This window comes from Antedon bifida, chromosome 3 (assembly GCF_963402885.1).
Source record: "Antedon bifida chromosome 3, ecAntBifi1.1, whole genome shotgun sequence".
NCBI lineage: Eukaryota > Metazoa > Echinodermata > Crinoidea > Comatulida > Antedonidae > Antedon > Antedon bifida.
The window spans coordinates 3,525,697-3,552,004 of NC_136228.1; the positions used below are offsets into that span (position 1 = coordinate 3,525,697).

At 33.0% G+C, this 26,308-nt stretch overlaps 1 protein-coding gene across 1 annotated transcript in view; it reads left to right on the forward strand.

Annotated features, from left to right (window-relative positions):
• LOC144838080 (uncharacterized) overlaps positions 1–26,308 on the forward strand; it is a 67,349-nt gene that overhangs the window by 14,569 nt on the left and 26,472 nt on the right. The gene's annotated exons all lie outside the window — the stretch shown is intronic.

Genomic DNA, 26,308 nt, shown 5'->3' on the forward strand with positions numbered 1-26,308 from the left:
CAAAACAAGAAATGTGACCTATATCCACAAGCCTGTCAAAAGGTATGTTATGATTGAGATATGAGAGTAGTGTTTATACATTTTAAAACAATTTGTCTATTGCATACAAACTGTTTTGTACAAAAGCCCATTAATGCCATTTTAAGTATATGTTTTTCGAACGTAATCCGTTCTAACGAATTAGTAATTCATTTGAACGGATTAATAATCTGTTCAAACGAATTAGTAATCCGTGCCAAACAAGTGCCATTTAAAGTATATGTTGTAATTCGTTTAAACGGATTACTAATTTGTTTAAACGGATTACTAATTTGTTCAAACGAATTACTAATTTGTTCAAACGAATTACTAATTTGTTTAAACGGATTACTAATTTGTTTAAACGGATTACTAATTTGTTCAAACGAATTACTAATTTGTTCAAACGAATTACTAATTTGTTTAAACGGATTACAAATTTGTTTAAACGGATTACTAATTTGTTTAAACGAATTACTAATTCGTTCAAACGAATTACTAATTCGTTCAAACAGATTAGCAATCCGTTTAAACAAATTATTAATTTGTTTAAACAAATTATTAATTCGTTTAAACGGATTACTAATTCGAATTACAACATATACTTTAAATGGCACTTGTTGTATATGTTGCAATTCGTTTGAACGGATTACTAATTCGTTTGAACAGATTATTAATCCGTTCAAACGAATTACTAATTCGTTAGAACGGATTACGTTCGAAAAACATATACTTAAAATGGCATTAATGGGCTTTCGTAGTTTAGTATATTATCACTCATAGATTGTAATAAAAATATGTAATTCTGTAAAAATAATGATCATTGAATAGAGGCTGGGGTTTTATCAGGAAAAGGTTAAAAAAATGCTTGAGGTTACCTGGAGACAACTGTTGCTGATACACGGTATAGTATAGTCTCTAGATCACCTCATAGCAATAAAGTAGCAATGATTTGAAGAAAATGTATAGCAGTAGCCTACCTTTTGCATATATTTTAATGAATTTAGAAAAATGTTTCTTTTATTTAAAATACATATGTTATTTATTTGGTTGTTTTCATTTCTTTTTACAATTGTATTGTAAATAATTAAATTCAACATTTTTCAACGCTTCTGTTCAATAAAGTAGCTGTTATTTTATTTTGTTTTGTAAATTGTCTGTTACAGATATCTCTAAATCTGTATTTAATTTATATCTTTAGGCTTTGTCAACGGTTGAGAAGACATTTGAACAATCTAAAGATGGCGGTAGAAGGGGGATTCCATTCAAGAGATGCATTCTATGTAGTTGTAGTGATAAGAAAAAGAAGCACATTCGAAAACTAGATACATCCAAGGACGAGTTACATTGCAACATAACTGGCAAGGATTTTTGGACTGATGTTACATGTTACAAGCGGCTATTTGGAGGTAAAGTAGTAACAGACTACAACTTACAAGTTTAATTATATTTCATTTATTTCAACAATATAGTAACAATGCTATAGGCTGATGCTAAAATGTTGTTGTCTTCATCAATTTGGCAAATGTATTTCTCCTCCACTCCACACCAAAAAAAGACCTCAGTTAATAACTAGCACATGGTGGTGAAATCACTCACGGAATCACAGAATATACAATTGTCAATTTAAGCATGTAACTAAATAACTGTTTTGAATAAACAGTGGTCGAGGCACATGTTCTTAAATAGTGGACATCCCGATCAATAATGAAATCTAGTAAACATTGTTAGTCACATGATTACAGAACACGCAGTTGGATGTAAATAACTGAGCAAGCTTTTTAACTAAAACAGTTGTAATCCACAACCCTGTAAAATACTGTGTGTTGTCACAGCTCTCCAATATTGGTACTATAAAACAGGATACAAAATAAAGAATAATAATGTACTGTGCTATGACAAACAAATGATTTTTGTCCTGTAATTGAATTATATATACACTTATTTCACCTTTTACAGAGATATCTCCTGTTACAGATGCAGTTCCAGATTGTATTCAAGGTAATCACAAACTTGACTAGGTTTCTCTTTCTGTTCTCAATTAATGTAGCTAATGATTATTTATAAATCAAAGAGCTGCATAGGCAGAGTAGATGGAAAAAAATCAAAATCATATTGAGGCAGTTAAAACTGCCTCAATATAAATTTATTAATATGACATGTTTCAAGCATAGCCCATCATCAGGCCATGATCATCACCTGATGATGGGCTATGCCCGAAATATGTATTAAGGATTATTTAGGTTTTTGTGTCTCCAGGACATAAATATTTTTTACCTCATTTTGCAAAACCATGTCCTGGCTGCAACAACAGAAAATCAGATAATGGCAGCTTTCTCAGAGCTTTGGAAATTCTTCAGACTATAACATTTTCCATGATTCCCATGAACATGTATAGTTTTAAACATATCTATGATATTAATCAATATTTGAAGGGTTTTGACAGGCAGAGATAGTATTACCAGAGTTGTTGAGTATAGTATGAAAATTTAACCAGTTTTAAGTGAGGATTTATACTTCTTTTCAGTATTAATTAATTATAATGCATTTAAAGGAAATTAAAGTGTTATAAAACGTTAATCAATTGTTTGTTTGTGACTCTGAATTTAAATTCAGGTTCAATTTGTACTGTCCAAATAATGTCTTCTTTACTTATAATACTCTTCCCCCACAAACACCTGAACGTTTAGTTTGTGTAACAGTTGATTTTGTAATATATTACTGTAGTTTATTGTATTACACACAACGTGAAACTGAGAAGGCTGTTATTTCCAGTATTCAGTGGTTATACATTCCATTGGTTGTTCTTATATTATTAGTGTTCTACTGTGTTATGTTGTCTACATTTATAAGACTTATTTTCCTGGTGATTAGTGTGTTAGTTAGTTAATTGCACTAAATTTTTAATAAAGAAAATATAGAATACAGATCATACATTGAAAACTTTACTTTTCACAGATGTGCCAAGTAATTCTCCAGCCGCTCCATTACTTCCATCAGCCAATCAACCAGGTAAGATCTATTTTTCCATACATACATTTTGTATAAATTACAAAATTTATATACAGTGTTAATAAAGACAGCATAGCTTTCAAATGCTTGGTGAAGAATAGAATTAAATAAATACACTTTATAACAAATTAGGATTGCCATTAAAACCATCATACACCATATTAAACAACTCCACATCCAAAGACTTGTTTAAGACCTTTGACAATGATAGTAAATTAATTCACTCATGCTTATTTTTGGCACTTATTTTCCTTTAAAAAACTAGTTTTTAATAAAAAAAGACTAACGTAGCTTTCAACACAGCCAATGTGTATTATTAAATTCTAGCAATACTATCAGGTTTATATGGTATCAACTTCTTTGAGAACAAATTTTAAATTGCTGATTATTTGCACTTGTTCAACCATGAAGCATGTGTGGTCTAATGGTTAAGACGCTTGCCCTGGTTTGTTTAGTCATTCATATCCAAGCATTTGAAAGACACAATTTTTTTTTAAAGTGGAAATATTTTGTGTTTTAGTCAAGTCAATAAAATGAAAGTTTGTACAATACCATAAACACTAAACTGTACTTGTATATTTACAATGTTAAAAAGTATACAAATAATGAATGTTTATGAGTTGGATGGTGGAGAATATTTCATGAGTTGACAGAGGCTATATATTTGCTATATATTTAAGTCGGCGATCCACCATCAAGAAATAAAAACATTCATTATTTGTTTTATAGCACACATACCTATTATGTCAACAACAGAAACATATTCCTAGTGTAAAAAGTAAAAATGCGATATGAAAAATTGCCAGGCAGTTGAAACTGATCTACTGTAGGCTAATTCTGTGTTTTTTTTCCCACTTCTTGTATAATTAATCAAAATCATACAAATGATCTGAAACTAATTTGAGTTCTTTTTTGGGTCTAAATTAGTACAAAAATGTTAATTCCGATTGAGTGCCATTTGAATGTAATGTTATTGCCAAGCCAAACAATATGTGGCGCTATTGGATTTCATGCTGGGATGTTCACAGTTGGCTCTGAGATTATTTTTTTGTATGCAACAATTTTTTTTTTTCATACAAAAAAAGCTGACGATAGTTTAATAGTCTTGTTAATGAAACACCATCTGAACCACACACAATCGTCCAATCAAATGACAAGAATAATATATGATAAAATTTATGTAGCAAATAAAGTCTACATTTGATGTAATAAAATAATGAGTATCACTTACACACTGTGCACATCAAACAAAAACTGGTCTCTCTCTCAAGGCTTTGTTTTGCAAACCCAAGTGTACTGCATGTTTGCAAGTTCAATACGGGAACGGAAGGCACGACTAGAATGGGTGCAGAGTGTTTGTTTTGTACAAGTACTGCAGTTTTTGGCGACATAAGTTCTATTTGTCCGCCTATTTCTTCTTCCTTGAGGAGGCAGCTTGATGGATAGTATTTTTTCATGCCACAGGTTTTTGTTTGATCACCAGAGTCGAGTTCTTTTGGACACATATATGCCCATCAAATTGTGTTTTAGTATAAAGTCACTCCAGTGGATATTTACATTAGAACAAATTTAAAAATGGACCAAACATGCATTGTCATTGATTGAAAACAACACATTATTTACTTGAAATTTAATTTAATTCATTTATTTATTGTCTTTTCAGGTCAACTAAACAATCCAATGTAAGTAGTTTATGGTTTATCCATTATTTATTTAACCATACTGACATTAACTCAGCAACACCAATTGTTATTGTTTTCGTTGCTGTTGATAGGGGTCAATTGGGGTCATACTAATCTATGCTCTGTATCGCCGGTAGGGTTTTATATAAAATGTTATCAAGTACATACTAACATCATATTTAATGTTATTGTGATATTAAATTGTACATTTTATACATTTTTAATGTAAATAACTCAAAATACGAAACTGAATACCTCCCTCTGTGATAGGTGATGTTTTCTAACAGACTGGTTGTCATTAGAGAATGTTAATAACATGTACTTGATATCATTTTATACCATAAAACTCTACCGGACCATCCTACTGGGCGTAGATTAGTATGACCAGTCAACTGACAACAATAACATGTACTTGATATCATTTTATACCATAAAACTCTACCGGACCATCCTACTGGGCGTAGATTAGAATGACCAGTCAATTGACAACAAGAAAAGAATTTGTACCATGCTATTTTTTTTTTACAGTTTTATTCTGAAAATGTTTCAAATAGTTATATTTGACCATTGATACAAAGTTATGACATACAGACATGTATAGCAAAATTAGTATTTACAATTATTATGTAAAATATTAGACAAACAAGAATACATTGAGGTTTTTCTTGTAACATGCTCTCATAATTTGTATATGGATGCAAATATAATACTCATCCTGTTAGCAAGAAGTCACAAAGTATGATTTGAAAAAAAAGGAATTTTAACTTTCATTACTGAATCAATACAATTTTAACATTTTGTTAATGAATGATCACTTGTTTATAAGTAATTGTATCAATTAGGTAATGTTAAACAACAAGAAACTATTTTAATATACTAATACTTTAAGTTTTTAAGTGTTAAAAATGTGTTTCTGTTTTTCATTTCTAGTCTGAACCAAATGAGGTCTTTTTGGAAGTTTTTAAAAGGTATTTCTTTTTTTGTTATTTTTCTATTTCTTGTTAGTTCAGATTCTAAAAAAAGTTTAGTTTGTTGTTACATTGTTTTTCTATTAGAAGATTGGATGAAATTTATAAGATTTTTTTCTCCCTTAAATAGTAATTACCTCCGCCAAGAAGGCTATATTTTCACCCCTGTATGTTTGTGTGTGTGTCTGTGAACAGCCAGGAGGCCACAGTTTTCATCCGAATCTGGCCAAATTTGGCCACAATGATCTATGCCCAATTTTGAGGGGAAAAAGTCATAGGTCAAGGTCACAACTACTGTAACAAAAAACTATTTTACTGCCTAGAGACCGCAAAGTTTTTATCCGATTCTCACTAAACTTAGCCACAATGATCAATGACTCATCATATAATTGTGGTTAAATTTTGAAGGGTCAGGGTCAAAGATCAAGGTCCATAAAAAAAAAAGAAATAAAAAAATAATTAAAAAAAAAAAACCTCAGCGGGAATTGAACCAGCGATCTTAACTGTGAGAGGCTGGATACATAACCATTACACCAAACTCTCATCCACAACTTTGTAGTGTGCAGTTAGCCTATTTACACTTAGAACTAATAAAAAAAAATTTTTTTTTAATATATATATTTTCCAGGGACATTTTATGTAGGGGAATTTTACAGTAGGCGGAGGTTTGTACTCCCGGAGTACCCTCTAGTTATAAATTGTAGCTAATTTTAGTTATAAATCTTGATAATCTTATAAACTCAAGCAAAAGTATTTTTGTTCTACTTTGATTTCAGAACACTGGTGTATAGTCACTGTATTCTTGTTTTGTCTACTTGCAATCGCTGTAATCTTGATGATTTGCTTTCCTGAAGCACAAGAAAGAATTGGCTTAGGTGCTAGTTTGATGTTTACATGTGGTGTTCCATTAATCTGGTATGTGCATAAAAAAATTACTCGTGCTCAGCAGTCAGAAAACACAACAGCAGGCCGACAGACAACAACAGTCTAAAACAAGAACAATAGATATGGCATAATCAATTACCTGTATGTACAAATACATCTTGTCATATTACAAATTTTAAATGCAAAGAAAGAACTTGTAAGAATGCTGAAGATAGATGTGGAATGATTCAGCACAGTTGATTTTGTCTAGGTATCAGAAGTTGTACATAAACAGTACTATTATTATTGATTATATTACTAGTATTTAGTTACAATTTGTTCTTCATAGTCTGTATTTCAACAATAACATGTAAAGTAATGTCAGGTATTAAAAGTTTGTCATTTGTTGTTTCGGTTGGTGGCGTTGGAATGTAGACCTAATTTACATTCCATGAGTCACTCCCTTTAAAATGATTGTGTAGCAGAGAGAAAACATTTTATTATTATTTTTTTTTTATATATATAATATTCATATGGTTGCTCACGTTTAAAGTAGATTTTTAATTATAATACTAAACTGTATAAAAACTCTACCTTGATGTTGTATTACTACAGTTCTAGGGTGTACTTAGACTTGCCACAAGTCTGTATTTATTGTCTTTTTTATTTATTTTTGTTATTTCGATTTTTGTCTGAAGCTCAAGTAGTATACGTATGAAACGCCATATGTGCCAAAATATTTATTTTTTAACTAATTAGTAATATTAAGTCAAAACTCCGTCTTGAACCCAGACTATGGTGTACTGTTTGATCTCACTCTGTTAGCTGTATTTAATATGTTATATTTTATCCATAGTTGATTGACTTAATGATAGTTTTCAGTGACATTGATTATAACATACACATTAATAATTTATGATTATTTAGAATGTGGTTACCAAAGTGGTATTAATGACATCATTGATAATTATCCTACCATGCTATGTTACATTTTGATGCGTAAATGTACTGATATCTTATATTACTGTAATTTGTACTCTCAGGGTTTTCCTTATGTTTATAGATAAGCCAATATATATGCATACACATATTTTACAGAGAACGTAGAAATAAATAAAGTTATTTATGTGGCAACCAAAAACACAGTTTGGATCTATTATTCTGTGATTTCCGTATTACTACATCGAGGAGAGCCTCACATGCTCATATCTATGAGTTGAAGCAAACCCAAATAAATACAGATTGTTGAATATACCACAACAGTAATAAAGATTTCTTAAATAAAAATTAGTGGGAGAACAGAGCAGCTGACTAAGTTTTTGATGGTGATCAGAAATGATACCATTATTGAAAAAAACGTTATTGAACTGAAATACTATAATAAATATTTTTTGACAATTTATTTTTGTTGTCTTTTATGGACAACAAGACAATTTATTGTGGATAATATTAATATTCACAATCTGTAGTTGTTGACAGGTGATAATGATAACTATTAATGATGTACAAATTTATCAGAATGTGTGAACTGTCATCTTAAATTGTCTTTTTAATTCATATTTTGCAATGTCAATGTTTCATTCTTAATGCTGCATTTTGGTTAAAGTTTGACCTACTGTAATTAATATAATAAATATAATAATTCAATTCACCATAACATATTTGTATTTTTCTTTTCTAAAAAAATACAGTAAATGGACAGAGTTTGAATAGTAAAAATAAAGAGGCAAAATACCCTGGAAGTAGTTGGATTGTCTTCCAATTTTATTTTACTTGAGATAACCAGTTAAATTATATAGTTTGTTAATTAATTTATGATTTTCATGTGCAGAATTACAAAAACTAAACACATGGAAATGAGACCAGGTAAATGGAAGTACAGAATTAAATCCTTGCATCCTCTATAATCCTTCCACTAGACATAGACACAACTTTGTTGAATCCCACTGTGCTACAAAAACCTCCTTCTCTAGCCCTGTTTCATATTTGATCCGATTGTTAAACAAACAATACTTAAATCTAAATTAATGTTTGATAAATGAATTGTTTATAGTGTTCAATTTTTTTGTACAGTATTAAATTGTATATTTTATGAATGAATTTTATAATGTCTATTTGTTAAATGAGAAGTTCTATATTTTGATGTTTTTTCACTTAAATTCAATTTTGAATGTAAATTAAAACTCAATTCAGTATTTATGCTGCTGTTTCAATGTTATTCATATTTTTTAATAAATACTAATTAATGAAAAACTTATTTGTTTATTTGTAAGGATAGTGTTTTTTTGTAAGGGGTAGATTGTAACATCGAGGAGATCATCAAATTGTACGTGCTAGCTATTGTTAAAAATGTATTGTATATTATAGGAATAATATTATTAATTTCACCAACCCGCCAGAGATCGAGTAATAAAGTTCTTCGATAATATTGCAGCGATAAAATATGTAGACAAATTGTTATTGCGCCCTCTATAAAAAATAAAGTTTATCACCCACCACACGTTTTATATAAAAGAATGTCAAAAGCAAGAAGTAAGTTTTGTTTCATTATTATCATACCATATCATATACGGAATTCTTTATACTCTATTGTTTTAATAGCAGGTCTTTTTTTGGATCTTATATTCGTATCCTAGGCTATAAGCCCTACCTAGCCTAGCTAGCTAACAAACTATGCTAGGCCAGGTCTCTAATATAATAAGGCCTCTACTCTAGGCCTACTAGGCCTAGGCCAGGCTAGTCTAATCTGGGGGAACAGACGATCGGGACCACGGACGATCGGGCCCAAGACGATCGGGCCCACATTTTGCGGTCCCGATCGTCTTATGTGTTGGGCCCGATCGTCTTACCAGTTGGTCCCGATCGTCCAGTATTTTCAGAACCACGTTGGTCCCGATCGTCTTATCAGTTGGTCCCGATCGTCTTATCAGTTGGTCCCGATCGTCTTATTAGCGTTGTTGGGCCCGGTAGTCTTTTGTGTTATATAAAATAATGTCCCACATTTCATTCCTAGTGCTTAGGTGCATGGAGTAAAGAAATTTACTCCATGTTAGGTGTCAACATGCTTTTCTTGTGTAAATTAAGATTTTAATTAAAAGGGTTAATTAGATTTTTCTGATTTTATCATAATTTTCCCCTAATTAACACTACTGCTGGTTTTAAGAATTTCTTACCAAATAATCTCGATTTATGAATAAATAAAATGTGATTGATTTTGATTGTTATTATTGTGTTGTATGTATTCCCGTATTTAATTTTTGCTCTATACAGTGTGATAAACTTGACTTCTCTCTCGCGACAAAATTAGTAGCACATGCGTGAAACCTGATTCGGTAATACATATTTTTCTGACTTTAAATCGAATAATGATTTTTCAAAATTTTCCAAGAATGTTTTGGGCCCGATCGTCTTATTCATTGAGCCCGATCGTCTGGGCCGGATCGTCTCTGGTCCCGATCGTCTTTCACTCTTGATGGGCTCGATCGTCTCACGATTTGGGCACGATCGTCTCACGATTTGGGCCCGATCGTCTTGAAGTGGGCCCGATCGTCTGATAACCGTCTAATTTAGGCTTAGCCATCTATGTACTACACTACTAGGCCTAGAGGGGCGCTAGTTCCGTTTCGCACCAGTCTTTTATTTCGACTCCAAATGTGTTTAGAAACTTTATCCTGAATACCACACCTTAGAATTAGACCTCATAAGTACTTTTAGTTTTACGATGGAGAATCACAGAAAAAGTAACAAATAAATACTTTAAATTGATGAATTTACAGACGTGTTTCTTGCACATGGTTTGTGAATTTTGCATACTCCATGTTCAATATTGACGTTTCTATGGAGCGCCAAAAGAGCAACTATAATAGAGGGCTTAAAAGGCAGTGGAATGCGAATATTTAATGCATCTATTGGTAAAAATTACGTTCAATTTCAATATATTTTGTCAATGTTAATTCAACTAAAATGTTACTGTTGATACTGTACATGGTTTTCGACAAATCGAAAAATTCATCATCATAAGATGTACTATAGGTTATATACCTCAATGATCTAAATTATATCCGTCTTAGTCCTGGGCATAGACCAATTAGATGCTGATTTAGGGTCGTTTAATGTTCTTTGAAAACAGCACATTATCGCCAGTAACATGTAACAACATTTTTATTGACAACAAAATTGTGAATTAAAACGTGTATTTCATAAATAGATGCATTAAAAGTAGACGCATTCCACTGAATTTTTAACCCTCTATTATAGTTGCTCTTTTGGCGCTCCATAGAGACGAAAAAAATGAACTTCGTGTATGCGAAATTTGCGAACGGTGTGCAAGAAACACGTCTGTAAAATCATCAATTTAAAGGATTTACTTGTTACTTTTTATGTGATTCTTCTTCATACAAGTACTTATGAGGCCCCAATTCTAAGGTGTGGTATTCAAAATAAGTTTGGAGTCGAAATAAAACAGGCCTAGCCTAGGCGATCGGGGAGCCCAATAATGTTGTAAGACGATTGGGACAAGAGACGATCGGGCACAAAATAAAAATGTAGGGTCTCACAACTAAATGACAACTCAAACAAATGTTTGTGCTCTCGAAGCCATCTTGCAGAGATGACCAGCTGAGAGCAAAAACGAAGAATATATCACAAGAATAAGTAATCTGCAATTTTTGCATTAGAAATTTGTAACAGAGCGTGGATGCCCACCCTCATGAGAGCGGATGTATACAGACTAAAGAAGACTTGATTTGACAGATATTATGTCATATTAAATAGAATTATGATAATACAGTAGAACCTTCATTTTACGTACAGTACGCGTGAGACCAAAAGACATACGTAAAACATGGGATTCGTAAAATCCAGGTTGACCTTAAATTGACTCCAAATACGTAGATTATAGCTAAAAGGCTGCCATGTTTGCTTACAGTACTTTACTGCACAGCATGCAGGTGGTCACTAGCTAGGCCTCTAGCAGGCCTAGCAAGATGTGAGGCCTAACTAGAAAAGTACAGTATATATAGGCTGTGCGATGTTTAAATAAAGTGTTATAAATAAATATCAATGTTCTTGTATTTTCCATAATAAAAACAGTCGCTGCTGTAGGTCTCTCACACAGCAGAGTTCCTCACACAGCCATGGCTTTGTGCTTGTTGTTAAATTGCGCCCTCAATGTAAGAAAATGATGATGTCATCGGTCATTTTAAGCGTACGTAATATCCAGGGAACGTAAAACAGAGGTTCTACTGTATATTTAAATTTGATTTCTTTTAATTTAATTTATATTGTTACATGTTTATGTCTCGTCATATTGTATTTTTGTGAGGGTCCCTAGTGATCAGCTTCGGCTGGATGGACCACCCTCATAAAATATTGTTGAAATAAAAATAAATAAATAATACATTTTATAAAACATATTTAATAACAAACTAGTGAACATTCACTTCTACAGAAAATTATTAAATTAGTTCACAAAGAAAGACCGAACCACAACAACAAACATCTACCCAGCGTTACTCAGCATGGTCTATTCTTTGCTCCGTAATAATCTATGCCCGGTAAATTAAGTAATTTATTTATGATATAAATGTTACATTTGATTAATATTTATTTTTTCTACAAAAAACAAGTTAAATAGATATATTATTAAACTATCCTTCGTGAAAACAAGTCAACAACAATCTATCTGCTATGCCAGGGCTAGGTAGTGCCATTGTTAACCCACTCACTAGTTCATCCTCATTATCACTTTGGTAATAGTAGTGTACAATGACAGAGTATTGACTAAGTTCATTTTATTATCACTCTGTGTAAATATAACCAAAATGGTAATAGTACCAAACAGTGATAAACTGCTGTGTGTTCTATTTATTATCTTTGTTTAACATTAGAATACAATGTTAATATTAAATCTATGGTTTAAGATTATCTATAACAAATTGTATAACAGGAACTCAATAAACAAACAAATCATTAATAACAATTTCTACCCTGGTTTTCTGTATAAGTGTTATAATGAACTTTTTATGATATAAACTGTCCAACCAGAGCAATATGTACAAAAATATATTTAGATTATAAAGATACTAAATGTTTGCTGAAGTCTTATGACTGTGTATATCTATCAGAGGTCCCTGTAGCCCAAAAGAAGATTAACCAAAAATAAAATTTCAAATAAGACCAATTTTGACAAATATAGTAACCCATGAAACCTGAAGAAGAGAGCTCAATCAACCAGATCTAACATGGGATACCACATAAGACTAAATTAAGGTATTGGGAATACCTGTTTTAACGCCCACTTAGCGTGTGAGGACTTGTATCAGAATGGATGACACAATTGCAGCAAATGCATAAAATGTCATCCAAACCAATTAATGATATGACTGGAAACCTACTTAAACAAATTAATTTGAAAAAATAAAAGTTACAGAGTTATTTGGCTAAAAAATATAATTGTTTATAAACTAGAAATCTAGCTAGTCAACAGAAAAGTAAAAGATTAGGTCTCTTTTAGAATACAGTGTGTGGCGATACCACCAGATACCTACTAGAGCAATAAATCCTACCACCAGAGAGCAGCCACCTGTTTGGAATTGATTATTAAGGGTATATTGCAAATTTCAACGCTTAATTCTTTCAGAAACTGATAAAATTGAAGTTGAATTTCTCGCCGTCGTATTCCAGAACCGAATGCGTTTGATAAACATTTTAGCAACGAAACGAACACATTCATCCGTGTCTCTTGTGTATTAAACTATTCAACAGTCAACTATGAGGCGCTACCGATGAATTTATTTGGTCAATTAAAATCAGAAATTTGTTTCTGTACACTGTAACATTTATTAAAAATAAATAAAACTTAATGCCAACTACCTTTTGTCAGTGATGGTAATCGTATGTTAAAATAGAGTAAACTCATTATAGAATAGGAATGTGGAAAGAGAAAATAAAACAGAAGTTTTAACTTGATATTACCGTGTATTTTATGTCTAAAGAAATATCTGGCCACTGCACTATATGTCAGAGTGGTGAAATAGAAAATATACAACATTTTTTATTTGATTGCCAAGCTCTTAATGCCATAAGAGAGATTGAATTTATAATAATATAATAACAATTTCTACAGCACCCAGAGTATACGAAAACAATGACAAAGGGAAATAATTAAAGTTAATGTGCAAAAAAATTGTTATCGTATGCTATTTGTTATGTTATCGTTACCGATTTTGACATACAAAACATGATAAAAACATAATGTCAAAAGAAAGACTAATCGCGCAATCGATTTGTGTAATTTATGTGACTGACTAAAGTAACAAAAAAGCATCGGTAGTGCCTCATAGTTGACTGTTGAATACAATACACAAGAGACACGGATGAATGCGTTTGTTTCTAATGTTTATCAAACGCATTCGGTTCTGGAATACGACGGCGAGAAATTCAACTTTAAACTTCAATTTTATCAGTTTCTAAAAGAATTAAGCTTTGAAATTTGCAATATACCCTTAATAATCAATTCCAAACAGGTGGCTGCTCTCTGGTGGTAGGATTGATTGCTCTAGTTTGTATCTGGTGGTGTTTAGTAGGACCGTCGAAAATTATGTTTGGACACTAAGAAAACCAAATTGTTATGGGAAATCTTTATAGCCTAAATACTTTTGGAGAATTAGAAGGTGATCCATGCAAACTTCAGAAGTTTAGAAGAAAATAAAGTGCAAAGACTTTGCCACTATGGCTACATTGAGAAACACCCTCATGACTTTTCTTTAAAGAAATTTAATTTCTTCATTGTAGAAACAAAACCCATTTTGAGTAAGAAATAGAAAAATGTGAAGCAAGGGAACTAAAAAAGGATAAATTATGTTTTTAATAATTTTGCTATTTATAACATACTCAATGTTTGACAATTTCATAGCTAACACAATTTTTGTCTGAGATTTTTCTTATTGTCAACCAGCTTACATTGAGGGGCCTGATTATTATTAATGACTGTTGTGTGTTTGTGTTGTCCTGTTGTCCCTAGATACAGGCAAACAAATCCTCAAAATCATTATCATCAGTTTAATATTAACTTTGTATTTACAAAAGATAAAGTAAAAATCATCTGATTGTTTGAAACATGTACAAAGGTTATAGAAATGTTTGGTTATTACTTTATGATCCATTTATTAATAGACTAAAATGCACTGTTTCCCCATGGCTGTTAGTCAGGGTATTTGTGTGGGGTATTGTACGGTAGTAGAACAAAGACAACATTCACAACACATATATTTTTTGGTTTAATATTTAGTTCTGTAGTTATAATTCTTTATATTTCACATGACAATTGACAGAAGATTGTAAAAATCTGTTGAATCAGTAAGTTTGTCTAATAACTGCATAAACATAATGTCACATTCATTTTGGTAGATATACACCAGGAGTAAATCCAGTATTTAGAGGGGAGTGCTAATAATAGACTGGGGAAAGAAGCCTAGGCCCCATGGTTATATTACCGGGTGTGTAGAAAGCGACGACCTCGAATTGGACGACCCCAACGACCCGGGCGACCTCGAATTGGACGACCTAGAATTGGACGACCCATAACACGAAACCGACGACCCCTATAGCCTAGCCTAGGCCTAAGTGTGGTATAACATCCCGAAGGCGAACATAGCCAAAGATCTTTAAACCATACCTTATATAATACTCGCAAGCAATTGCAATTGATTGAAAAAAGAAAAATCAAAACAGAAATATCGCCATTTGATACTGAATGTGTCGACACGAACAAACGAACAGATATGGAACGCCAGGAGTGCATCATTAAAACTGCATTCGACTCGATTAGCACACGAAATATCATAAACATGGTAAACCTTTTTCAGCGGCGGGTAAGTTTTGACCGTATACAATGCATATGTGAAATGTATTGTAAAGCTTTCTTATGGCCCTCCCCATGCACATGTTCGCAACACGCTGCTTGGTAGGCCTATAGTGTTCGTTATAAGAAGACGAGATGTAATTATACGTCCATGGTTTAACCATGGAGGTTTATACCTCCATGGTTTAACCATGTAATGTATAATATTTATTTCTTTTTAATTTATATTTATGTCGAATGCAGTTTTAATGATGCACTCCTGGCGTTCCATATCTGTTCGTTTGTTCGTGTCGACACATTCAGTATCAAATGGCGATATTTCTGTATTTTTTCAATCAATTGCTTGCTTGCGAGTATTATATAAGATGGTTTAAAGATCTTTGGCTATGTTCGGCTTCGGGATGTTATACCACACTTAGGCCTAGGCTAGGCTAGGCTATAGGGGTCGTCGGTTTCGTGTTAATGGGTCGTCCAATTCTAGGTCGTCCAATTCGAGGTCGCCCGGGTCGTTGGGGTCGTCCAATTCGAGGTCGTCGCTTTCTACACACCCTTATATTACCTGCATAACATATTGCCACACTCATTTTGGTACAAATACACCAGGAGTAGATCCAGTATTTAGAGGGGAGTGCTAATAATAGACTGGGGAAAGAAGCCTAGGCCCCGTGTTTATATTACCTGCATAACATATTGCCACACTCATTTTGGTAGAAATACACCAGGAGTAGATCCAGTTTAGAGGGGAGTGCTAATAATAGACTGGGGAAAGAAGCCTAGGCCCCGTGGTTATATTACCTGCATAACATATTGCCACACTCATTTTGGTAGAAATACACCAGGAGTAGATCCAGTATTTAGAGGGGAGTGCTAATAATAGACTGGGGAATGAAGCCTAGGCCCGTGGTTATATTACCTGCATAACATATTGCCACACTTATTTTGGTACAAATACACCAGGAGTAGATCCAGTATTTAGAGGGAGGGGAGTGCTAATAATAGACTAGGGAAAGAAGCCTAGGCCCCGTGGTTATATTACCTGCATAACATATATTGCCACACTTATTTTGGTACAAATACACCAGGAGTAGATCCAGTATTTAGAGGGGAGGGATAATAATAGACTGGGGAAAGAAGCCTAGGCCCCGTGGTTATATTACCTGCATAACATATTGCCACACTTATTTTGGTAGAAATACACCAGGAGTAGATCCAGTATTTAGAGGGGAGTGCTAATAATAGACTGGGGAAAGAAGCCTAGGCCCCGTGGTTATATTACCTGCATAACATATTGCCACACTCATTTTGGTACAAATACACCAGGAGTAGTCCAGTATTTAGAGGGGAGTGCTAATAATAGACTGGGGAAAGAAGCCTAGGCCCCGTGGTTATATTACCTGCATAACATATTGCCACACTCATTTTGGTACAAATACACCAGGAGTAGATCCAGTATTTAGAGGGGAGTGCTAATAATAGACTGGGGAAAGAAGCCTATAGGCCCTACCTAGCTAGCTAACAAACTAGGCCAGGTCTAGGCCTACCCCCCGGACAACCACCACCTGGACAACTACCCCCTTAGGACAACTACCCCTTTAGGACAACTATCCCCCCGGACAAATACCCCCCGGACAACTACCCCCTTAGGACAACAACCCCCTTTAGGACAACTACCCCCTGGACAACTACCCCCCCCCCCCCCCCCCCCCGGACAATTACCCCCTAGGAACAACCTGACTCTGCAACCGTGTATAATAGGTAGTTGACCGGGGGGTAGTTATCCTAAGGGGGTAGTTGTCCGGGGGGTTGTTATCCTAAGGGGGTAGTTGTCCTAGACTAATCTAGGCCAGGCTAAGCTAGCAGGCCTAGCAAGATGTGAGGCCTAACTAGAAAAGTACAGTATATATAGGCTGTGCGATGTTTAAATAAAGTGTTATAAATAAAATATCAATGTTCTTGTATTTTCCATAATAAAAACAGTCGCTGCTGTAGGTGGAATGCACATGTGTAGCTTGTCTCTCACACAGCAGAGTTCCTCACACAGCCATGGCTTTGTGCTTGTTGTTAAATTGCCCCCTTAATGTAAGAAAATGATGATGTCATCGGTCATTTTAAGCGTACATAAAATCCAAGGAACGTAAAACAGAGGTTCTACTGTATATTTAAATTTGATTTCTTTTAATTTAATTTATATTGTTACATGTTTATGTCTCGTCATATTGTATTTTTGTGAGGGTCCCTAGTGATAGCTTCGGCTGGATGGACCACCCTCATAAAATATTGTTGAAATAAAAATAAATAAATAAAACATTTTATAAAACATATTTAATAACAAACTAGTGTACATTCACTTCTATAGAAAAATATTAAATTAGTTTACAAAGAAAGACCGAACCACAACAACAATCAACCTAGCGTTACTCAGCAAATTAAAGAATGGTAAATTAAGTAATGTTTTTATTATATTAATTAGTATAAAATACATGTTATTAATAGGATACAATGTTAAATTTAATTAATATTTATTTTTTCTACTAGAAACAAGTTAAATAGATATATTATTAAACTATCCTTCGTAAAAACACGTCAACAACAACGCGCGCGGTGGCACCTGGTAGTTGACGTGAACTGTTTATTCAGCAGTTTTTACTAAATAAATTGCATAAAACAAACAATTAAATTTAACATTTAATATAATGTTAGCATGTTAGCAGGTGGTCCAGTCTTAGATTAGTGTGACCATCACAAAAAGTTACATACATCCTGACTTATAGCGGCGCCCTACCGCATGGGCAACATTACAGTTACAGGGAAAACTGCGGATTACTCATTCTTCCGATATTCTTTAATAAAAACAAAAATAACATGCGTTTTCAGGGGATTTCAGGACACCATGTTAATTAAAGAATCGTACCTCCTGAACGGAGGATTGTATTTAAAACCGCACTATAAAGAGTGTCTGACCACCTGTTGAAATACATTAGCATTAATGCTTTAAGTCTCTAAAGGTAGATCCAGGACCAGGTAGTTAGATAACAATCACTATCATCAGGCCTAAATATTGGTTTACAAAGATATCATTCGCCTTTTATTTTGGTATTTGTATGGCGCGCCACAATCTATCTGCTATGCCATACTTTTGATTATTTTAAACTAGGGCTAGGTAGTGCCATTGTTAACCCACTCACTATAGTTCATCCTATTCATTATCACTTTGGTAATAGTAGTGTACAATGAAAGTATATTTTATTATCACTCTGTGTAAATATAACCAAAATTGTAATAGTACTGAGAGTTATAAACTGCTGTGTGTTATTATCTTTGTTTAACATTAGAATACAATGTTAATATTAAATCTATGGTTTAAGATTATCTGATAACAAATTGTATAACAGGAACTCAATAACCAAAACAAACAAATCATTAATAACAATTTCTACCCTGGTTTTCTGTATAAGTGTTATAATGAACTTTTTATCATATTGTTATTAATGATTTGTTTGTTTTGATTATTGAGTTCCTGTTATACAATTTGTTATAGATAATCTTAAACCAGAGCAATATGTACAAAAAATATATTTAGATTATAAAGATAATAAATGTTTGCTGAAGTCTTATGACTGTATATAGCCTCTGCACCAGACCAGATCAAATGTGAGATAACAAATTACCTATCAGAGGTCCCTGTAGCCCAAAAGAAGATTAACCAAAAATAAGACCAATTTTGACAAATATAGTGACCCATGAAACCCAACACAAACACACAACGGTCATTAATAATAATCAGGCCCCTTGTTTTTCTCAATGTAAGCTTGTTGACAATCTGCATACCATATTTCTCAACGGTACAAAAACAACCCTGGCTAAAAAAATTCTAAGGGTATGTTCAGACTCACGGCGTTAAGGTGGCGTTATTTAAGCGGCATACACAATTTTTGTGTCTGAACTAGGCTGCGGATTAGCGTTAGGAAGCTGTTACGCCGTGCCAGTGGCGTTAATAACTCTAGCGGGAGAGGGTAGATTTAATAACGCTAATCCAGTGAATGCATCAGTGGTTTTAACCTTAACCAATGAAAAGAAACGACCACGGAGCAGGCCAACAGCATACCTGTACAGCGAGATAGCTAAACGTCAAACTATCAGGTTTTCAATTTTAAAGAACAGTAGGCACATAGTTGGCGTCATCGATATGATATTTTTATACATTAAATACATTAATCAGATAATTGTCCGTGCAATAATTAAAAAATTATTTTGAATTAGAATTCAATTCTGCAAGTAGTAAAAGAACAAATCAGTATATTTTGAAGGCAACATTATATAAATAAAAATAACAAAAAAAACAACTTTACAATGTAAACTGTAATGCGTTTGTCATGAATGTATGCATAGTTATATCTGCAAACCTAATGATCAGAGAATTTTAACGCAAGGCATTGAAATGTTGATCGTTGTGTCTGAACACCTTGACTTTTAACGCCATGGATTACCGTACGCCTTGCGTTAGATAACAACCCATGAGTCTGAACATACCCCGAGATGAAACACAATTCCTAAACAATTACAGTACTTTTTTTCATAAGAAAAATCTGTAAATTGTTTTAGCTATGAAATTGTCAAACATTGAGTATGTTATATACAGCAAAATTATTAAAAACATAATTTATCCTCTTTTTTTAACTCCCTTGCTTCACATTTTTCTATTTCTTACTCAAAATGGGTTTTGTTTCTACAATGAAGAAATTAAATTTCTTTAAAGAAAATGTCATGAGGGTGTTTCTGATAATGAGGGTGTTTCTCATAGTGCCTAAGCCTTTGCATTTTATTTTCTTCTAAACTTGTGTAGTTTGCATTGGGTCACCTTCTAATTTCCCAAAAGTATTTAGGCTATCAAGATTTCCCATAAAATTTTTTTTTTTTAAGTGTCTACTGTCTAAACATACCACACACTGTATTCTAAAACAGACCAGAATAACAAATTATATTTTTTAGCTAAATAACTCTGTAACTTTTATTTTTTTCAAATTAATTTGTTTAAGAAGGTTTCCAGTCATATCACTAATTGGGTTTTAAAGACATTTTATGCATTTGCTGCAATTGTGTCATCCTTACTGATACAAGTCAGCACACACAGGCAAACAAATCCTATCAAAATCATTATCATCAGTTTAATATTAACTTTGTATTTAAACAAAAGATAAAGTAAAAATCATCTGATTGTTTGAAACATGTATAAAGGTTATAGAAATGTTTGGTTATTACTTTATGATCCATTTATTAATAGACTAAAATGCACTGCTTCCCCAGGGCTGTTAGTCAGGGTATTTGTGTGGGGTATTGTACTACCTTACTTTATGATCCATTTATTAATAGACTATTAAAATACACTGCTTCCCCAAGGCTGTTAGTCAGGGTATTTGTGTGGGGTATTGTACGGTAGTAGAACAAAGACAACAGATATTTTCACAACACATATATTTTTTGGTTTAATATTTAGTTCTGTAGTTATAATTTTTTATATTTCACATGACAGAAGATTGTAAAAATCTGTTGATAAAACATATTTAATAACAAACTATGGGTACTTCTACAGAAAATTATTAAATTAGTTCACAAAGAAAGACCGAACCACAACAACAAACATCTACCCAGCGTTACTCAGCATGGTCTATTCTTTGCTGCGTAATAATCTATGCCCGGTAAATTAAGTAATTTATTTATGATATAAATGTTACATTTGATTAATATTTATTTTTTCTACTAGAAACAAGTTAAATAGATATATTATTAAACTATCCTTCGTGAAAACAAGTCAACAACAATCTATCTGCTATGCCATGCCTTTGATCATTTTGAACTAGGGCTAGGTAGTGCCAAGGTTATCCTGTCACGATAAATATGGTCCGGGGCCAAAATCGGTCCGGCCGGACCAGTTTTGGCTCTAAAGTTGTGGCCAAAAGCAGTCCGGCACTGCCAAAATCGATTTTAAAAAAAATGGATTAAAAACAGGCAGAGATACATTGTACACAAAAAGCCTAACAATTAGTACTAATTATTGATGAGTTATTACTAATAATGATAATTAAAAAAAAACAGGCTTAATTTATAATATTAAAATAACAAATAAAACCCCGTAGTTTTAAATATAATGACTAATTATGGCCTTTTTTTTTTTAATGATATATACATTATGACTCATTTTGCGCACCATATATTTGTAAGACCGGACCAAAAACAGTCCTACTGCCCGGACCAAGTTTATCCAGGCCGGACCAGTTTTGGCGGCCAAAATTGGTCCGACCGGACAGGTTTTGGCAGCCATAAATGGTCCCCCGGACTGATTTTGGCAGCCAAAACTGGTCCGCCGGACCAATTTTGGCCCGGACTGATTTTGGTGTGACAGTCCCGATCGTCTTACCAGTTGGTCCCGATCGTCTTATTAGCGTTGGGCCCGATGGTCTTTTGTGTTATATAAAATAATGTCCCACATTTCATTCCTAGTGCTTAGGTGTCAACATGCTTTTCTAGCGTAAATTAAGATTTTAATTAAAAAGGTTAATTAGATTTTTCTGATTTTATCATAATTTTCCCCTAACACTACTGCTGGTTTTAAGAATTTCTTACCAAATAATCTCGATTTATGAATAAATTAAATGTGATTGATTTTGGTTGTTATTATTGTGTTGTATGTATTCCCGTATTTAATTTTTGCTCTATACAGTGTGATATAACTTGACTTCTCTCTCGCGACAAAATTAGTAGCACATGCGTGAAACCTGATTCGGTAATACATATTTTTCTGACTTTAAATCAAATAATTATTTTTTTAAATTTTCCGAGAATGTTGGGCCCGATCGTCTTATTCATTGGACCCGATCGTCTGGGCCGGATCGTCTCTGGTTCCGATCGTCTTTCACTCTTGATGGGCCCGATCGTCTCATGATTTGGGCACGATCGTCTGATAACCGTCTAATTTAGGCTTAGCCATCTACGTACTACACTACTAGGCCTAGAGGGGCACTAGTTCCGTTTCGCACCTGTCTTTTATTTCGACTCCAAATGTGTTAAGGAACTTTATCCTGAATACCACACCTTAGAATTAAGTACTTTAGTTTTACGATGGTGAATCACAGAAAAAGTAACAAATAAATACTTTAAATTGAATTTACAGATGTGTTTCTTGCACACGGTTTGTGAATTAGCTATAATTATAAACACTTTTCCCTATTCATTTCCATGTAAATTGCAAAAAATCAACACGTTTTAAAAAAATCATAAAAAAAATAGATTTAAGTTACATACAAACAAAAATATTATACAAATATGTTTTCAGAATCTTTGTAATCTAAATTTTAGGGTTGACCAATTCATTTTTGCGTAATTAATGTAATTAAAACTACTACCCACTTGAGCCAAGTGAGTAATTTTTACTTTCTAGGGAGTCAGTCAATCTGCTCTCGCTCTTGTCGCTTCCTCAATCCTCATGAAAATACTGTACTGTAATACAAATTAAGATAGAGAAAGAAGAGCATAATAAAAATAAAATATTTATTAAAAAACAGTCAAAGAAAAAGTTGAAACAATACGCGGTAAAAAATCCACTAACTACATATTTGTATCCTTGGCACAAAGAAAATTGTATTTACCATACCTGTTTTCTTAGAGCAGTTTACGTCCTAATATACCTATAAATATATCGTCTCATACAACTTTGCCTTTCTAACATGTTGAGGGCGCGCTACTCCATTGCCTCAAAACTGAAAATTAAACGATACTTACCTGTAAGTTGAAGTTTAATTATAATATGAGTTATTAGTTAGGAGTGGAGGATGAAATATAATTGCGTGGCCCATTAGCTCTATTCTATCCTACAATGCCTTTCAAAATGTTGATTCTTGTGTTACATGTTCTTGCTTCAATGGAGATTTAATGTATTTAATAGTTTCATTTCAGATCTGAATGAAACATGCATAGGTAATATTGGACATACATTTTTGGCTTTTGGTTAAATGAAAGATAATTTTTAATATTATACAATATAGGATAAATTACACAGAAAGTCATGTGTTGCTGTGTGTTTACATAGCTTTTGTTTATTTGTGCATTCATTTAGGGCCTACTGGGAAACCCCTGGGCACTTTATACTGAATGTTGTCTTTCAGGTTTTTTTGACACGTAAGTATTTACAATAGACCATATCATAAAAACCCATCAAAAACTGCGTTTGTGAGTTTGTTCTCTGTTTATATAAAATCTTTTATTTTCCATTGAATAGGCTGACATGCAAGACTGATTAGGAAGTCATGTGACATACAGAACGAGTTTAAAGAGGGTGTTGGCAGTTTGCATAACAATAAAAACCTTGTAGGCATGTAGCGTCCATTGATGTAGAGCTGTACAATTACTGTAGATTACTGAACCAGTGGAGGATTTTTTTGTCGTTTTATGGTTACCAGAAACTGTTATTAGTTAGATTCAGTAGTAGAATGATTGAAGGATAAGGTAATTACTTATATGGATTAAGTATTTTTAGGTTGAAAAGATTATTGTCTGTCCATGTTAAAAACTTTTCTGTTATACTGGCGAATCTGAAATAATACAATATGTTTACAAGTCGACAAATAAAGCATAGAAAACTCAGCCAAAACAAAGCAATAACGGTAAATTGTTGATTTTTAATTGTTAATCCAATGTCTATGATGCCGCTTGTTTATATATGACTATGTATTTAGATATTATGCAAACTATTTTTTAAAACAAACTATTGCAGCAGAAAAACCTTTCCTTCAGGACCCAGTTACGATGTGAGTATGACAATTAATAGAATGCATCCATTACACTGTTAACCTTGCAAAGTGGGCATTTGCTGGTATTTAAACTTAATATTATGCGTTTTCGACTGTGCTGTTTTGAGCAAATAGTCAGCAGATCTAACTCCTTGCTGTACATATGCGAGCAGTGTGAGTAGATCACTGAGAGGTGTTTGCGAGTGACCACATGATTAATGATATAGTGTATCGGCCAAACTAATTTTATTATCATATTTATTTTCCTGTGTTAATACAGTAGATTCTTCTCATTTTCATTCAAATTGATTGAATGAAGGCCTGATTCCGATTGAAACGTAGGCGTAGTAAGATAGGTTAGAATACCGTAGTTTTTTTTAAATAACATCTAAAGAAGGAATTTACCTCTGATAACCTACAGACCGCATATTTGATTTTTTTTATTGTGTTTTTTGAGTGAATCATCCATGTATTGTAATTTAGTACTTTCATCGTCACATTCGATTGCCCTTTCCTTCTTGTTGTTATGGGAGCTGCTGGAGCATGCGCTAAACATTGATGTTATGAGGGACCCGCTCTCTGGGCTTCATCCAGTAAAAATCGGAATTCACAGCGCTGGCGAGCATAAAAATAGGGCACTTAGATTTTATCATGTTACCCACAAACCTTTGAAAAAAACAAACTTAATGGTATTGAAAGTTAATACATCTTGTCAACTGTTTTGTTTTTGCAGAAAAACCAAAATGCAATGAAATGGCAGACTTGAATGAGAAATTTGATGAGTTGAAAGCTAATCTTAACAAACACTATGATGGTGAACATTATTGTTGGTTAAAATTCTGCTTATACGATTTGTTAGATATAGAGGACATTTACCAGAATGAAAAACCATTAATAGCACATGAGTTGTTCAATCAGCTTGAGCTAAAAGGTTACATTACACCTACTAATGTCAGCCTGTTGTTGGAGATTACAAGGCTCACAGAAGTTAAGGCTGCTGAAGATCTTGTACTTGAGTTTAAGAAATCTAACCGAGATCAGAATGCTGATAAACAACTACATGTATTGTCACCATATCGGAAACGCTTGTTTAAAGCTTTAAAAAATGTTGACGGAGCAAGTTTATTATGTGTTATTGCATACTACAAACTGACGTCAGAGTTCGACTCCAAAGATATTTGGAAGGTAGTATTCCACCTTGAGAGTAATGGAATATTAGCAGATGAACCTGACAAAATAGAGAGATTTGCACTTCGTCTTAACCAACGTGCAAAGAATCTACTACTTGATAGAGGTAACACAAACCCTTCCTCAGTAAATGAATGATTTATAAATATAAATGATGATGTAGTTTTACGTTTAATTGTATGTAGCTTTATGTATATACTGTACCCTAATTAAGAACCCCTTCTGAAGCAAAAATACAAATTAAATATACGTCCTTTTTAGTGAATTTTTAATTTTTATTGTTTTTTATAATTTATATGTATTTTGTTACGATATGAGCAATATATAATGCAAATATACAAATGTTGCTTTCTCCAACTAAATAAATAATAAACATTTAAATGAGCATTTTTATTTTGAATTTGACACTTATACAGAGAATGATATGCTATTTTAGCACTTTTTAGTGTTTCAGGTCATTTTACTGATTCAAATACCGAGCTTCTGAGGAATTTTTAGAAATCAATACTAATAATATGTTTTTAAATTATTCTATTTTCTTTTATAGATTCAGAGCTTCCGATAACTCTTCTTCCAGGACAAAAATCATCCTCAAACTGGGAAATTTACCCTCAGCTTAAAGAATATTTTGCAAATGTATGCCCATCTGTCAAGCTAATTACATTTGAATGGCATGTGTGTCCCACTTCAATTTCCCTTCTTCTTTACATAACTGATCAGATTGGCTTATCAAAATTAGTGGACATACATTCAAGTAAAGAGCTTCTCAGGAGTTTAGCAGGCATCCTTCAACCACAAAATCAGCAAAAGTTTATAGATAGTTGGAACACAAAGATTGAACCAGATTATGAAGTTGCTTTGAAAGAACTTCAGGAAAATGGTAAGCTTTTATGTACAAATTAGGCATACACAGTGTACTGTACACATTTA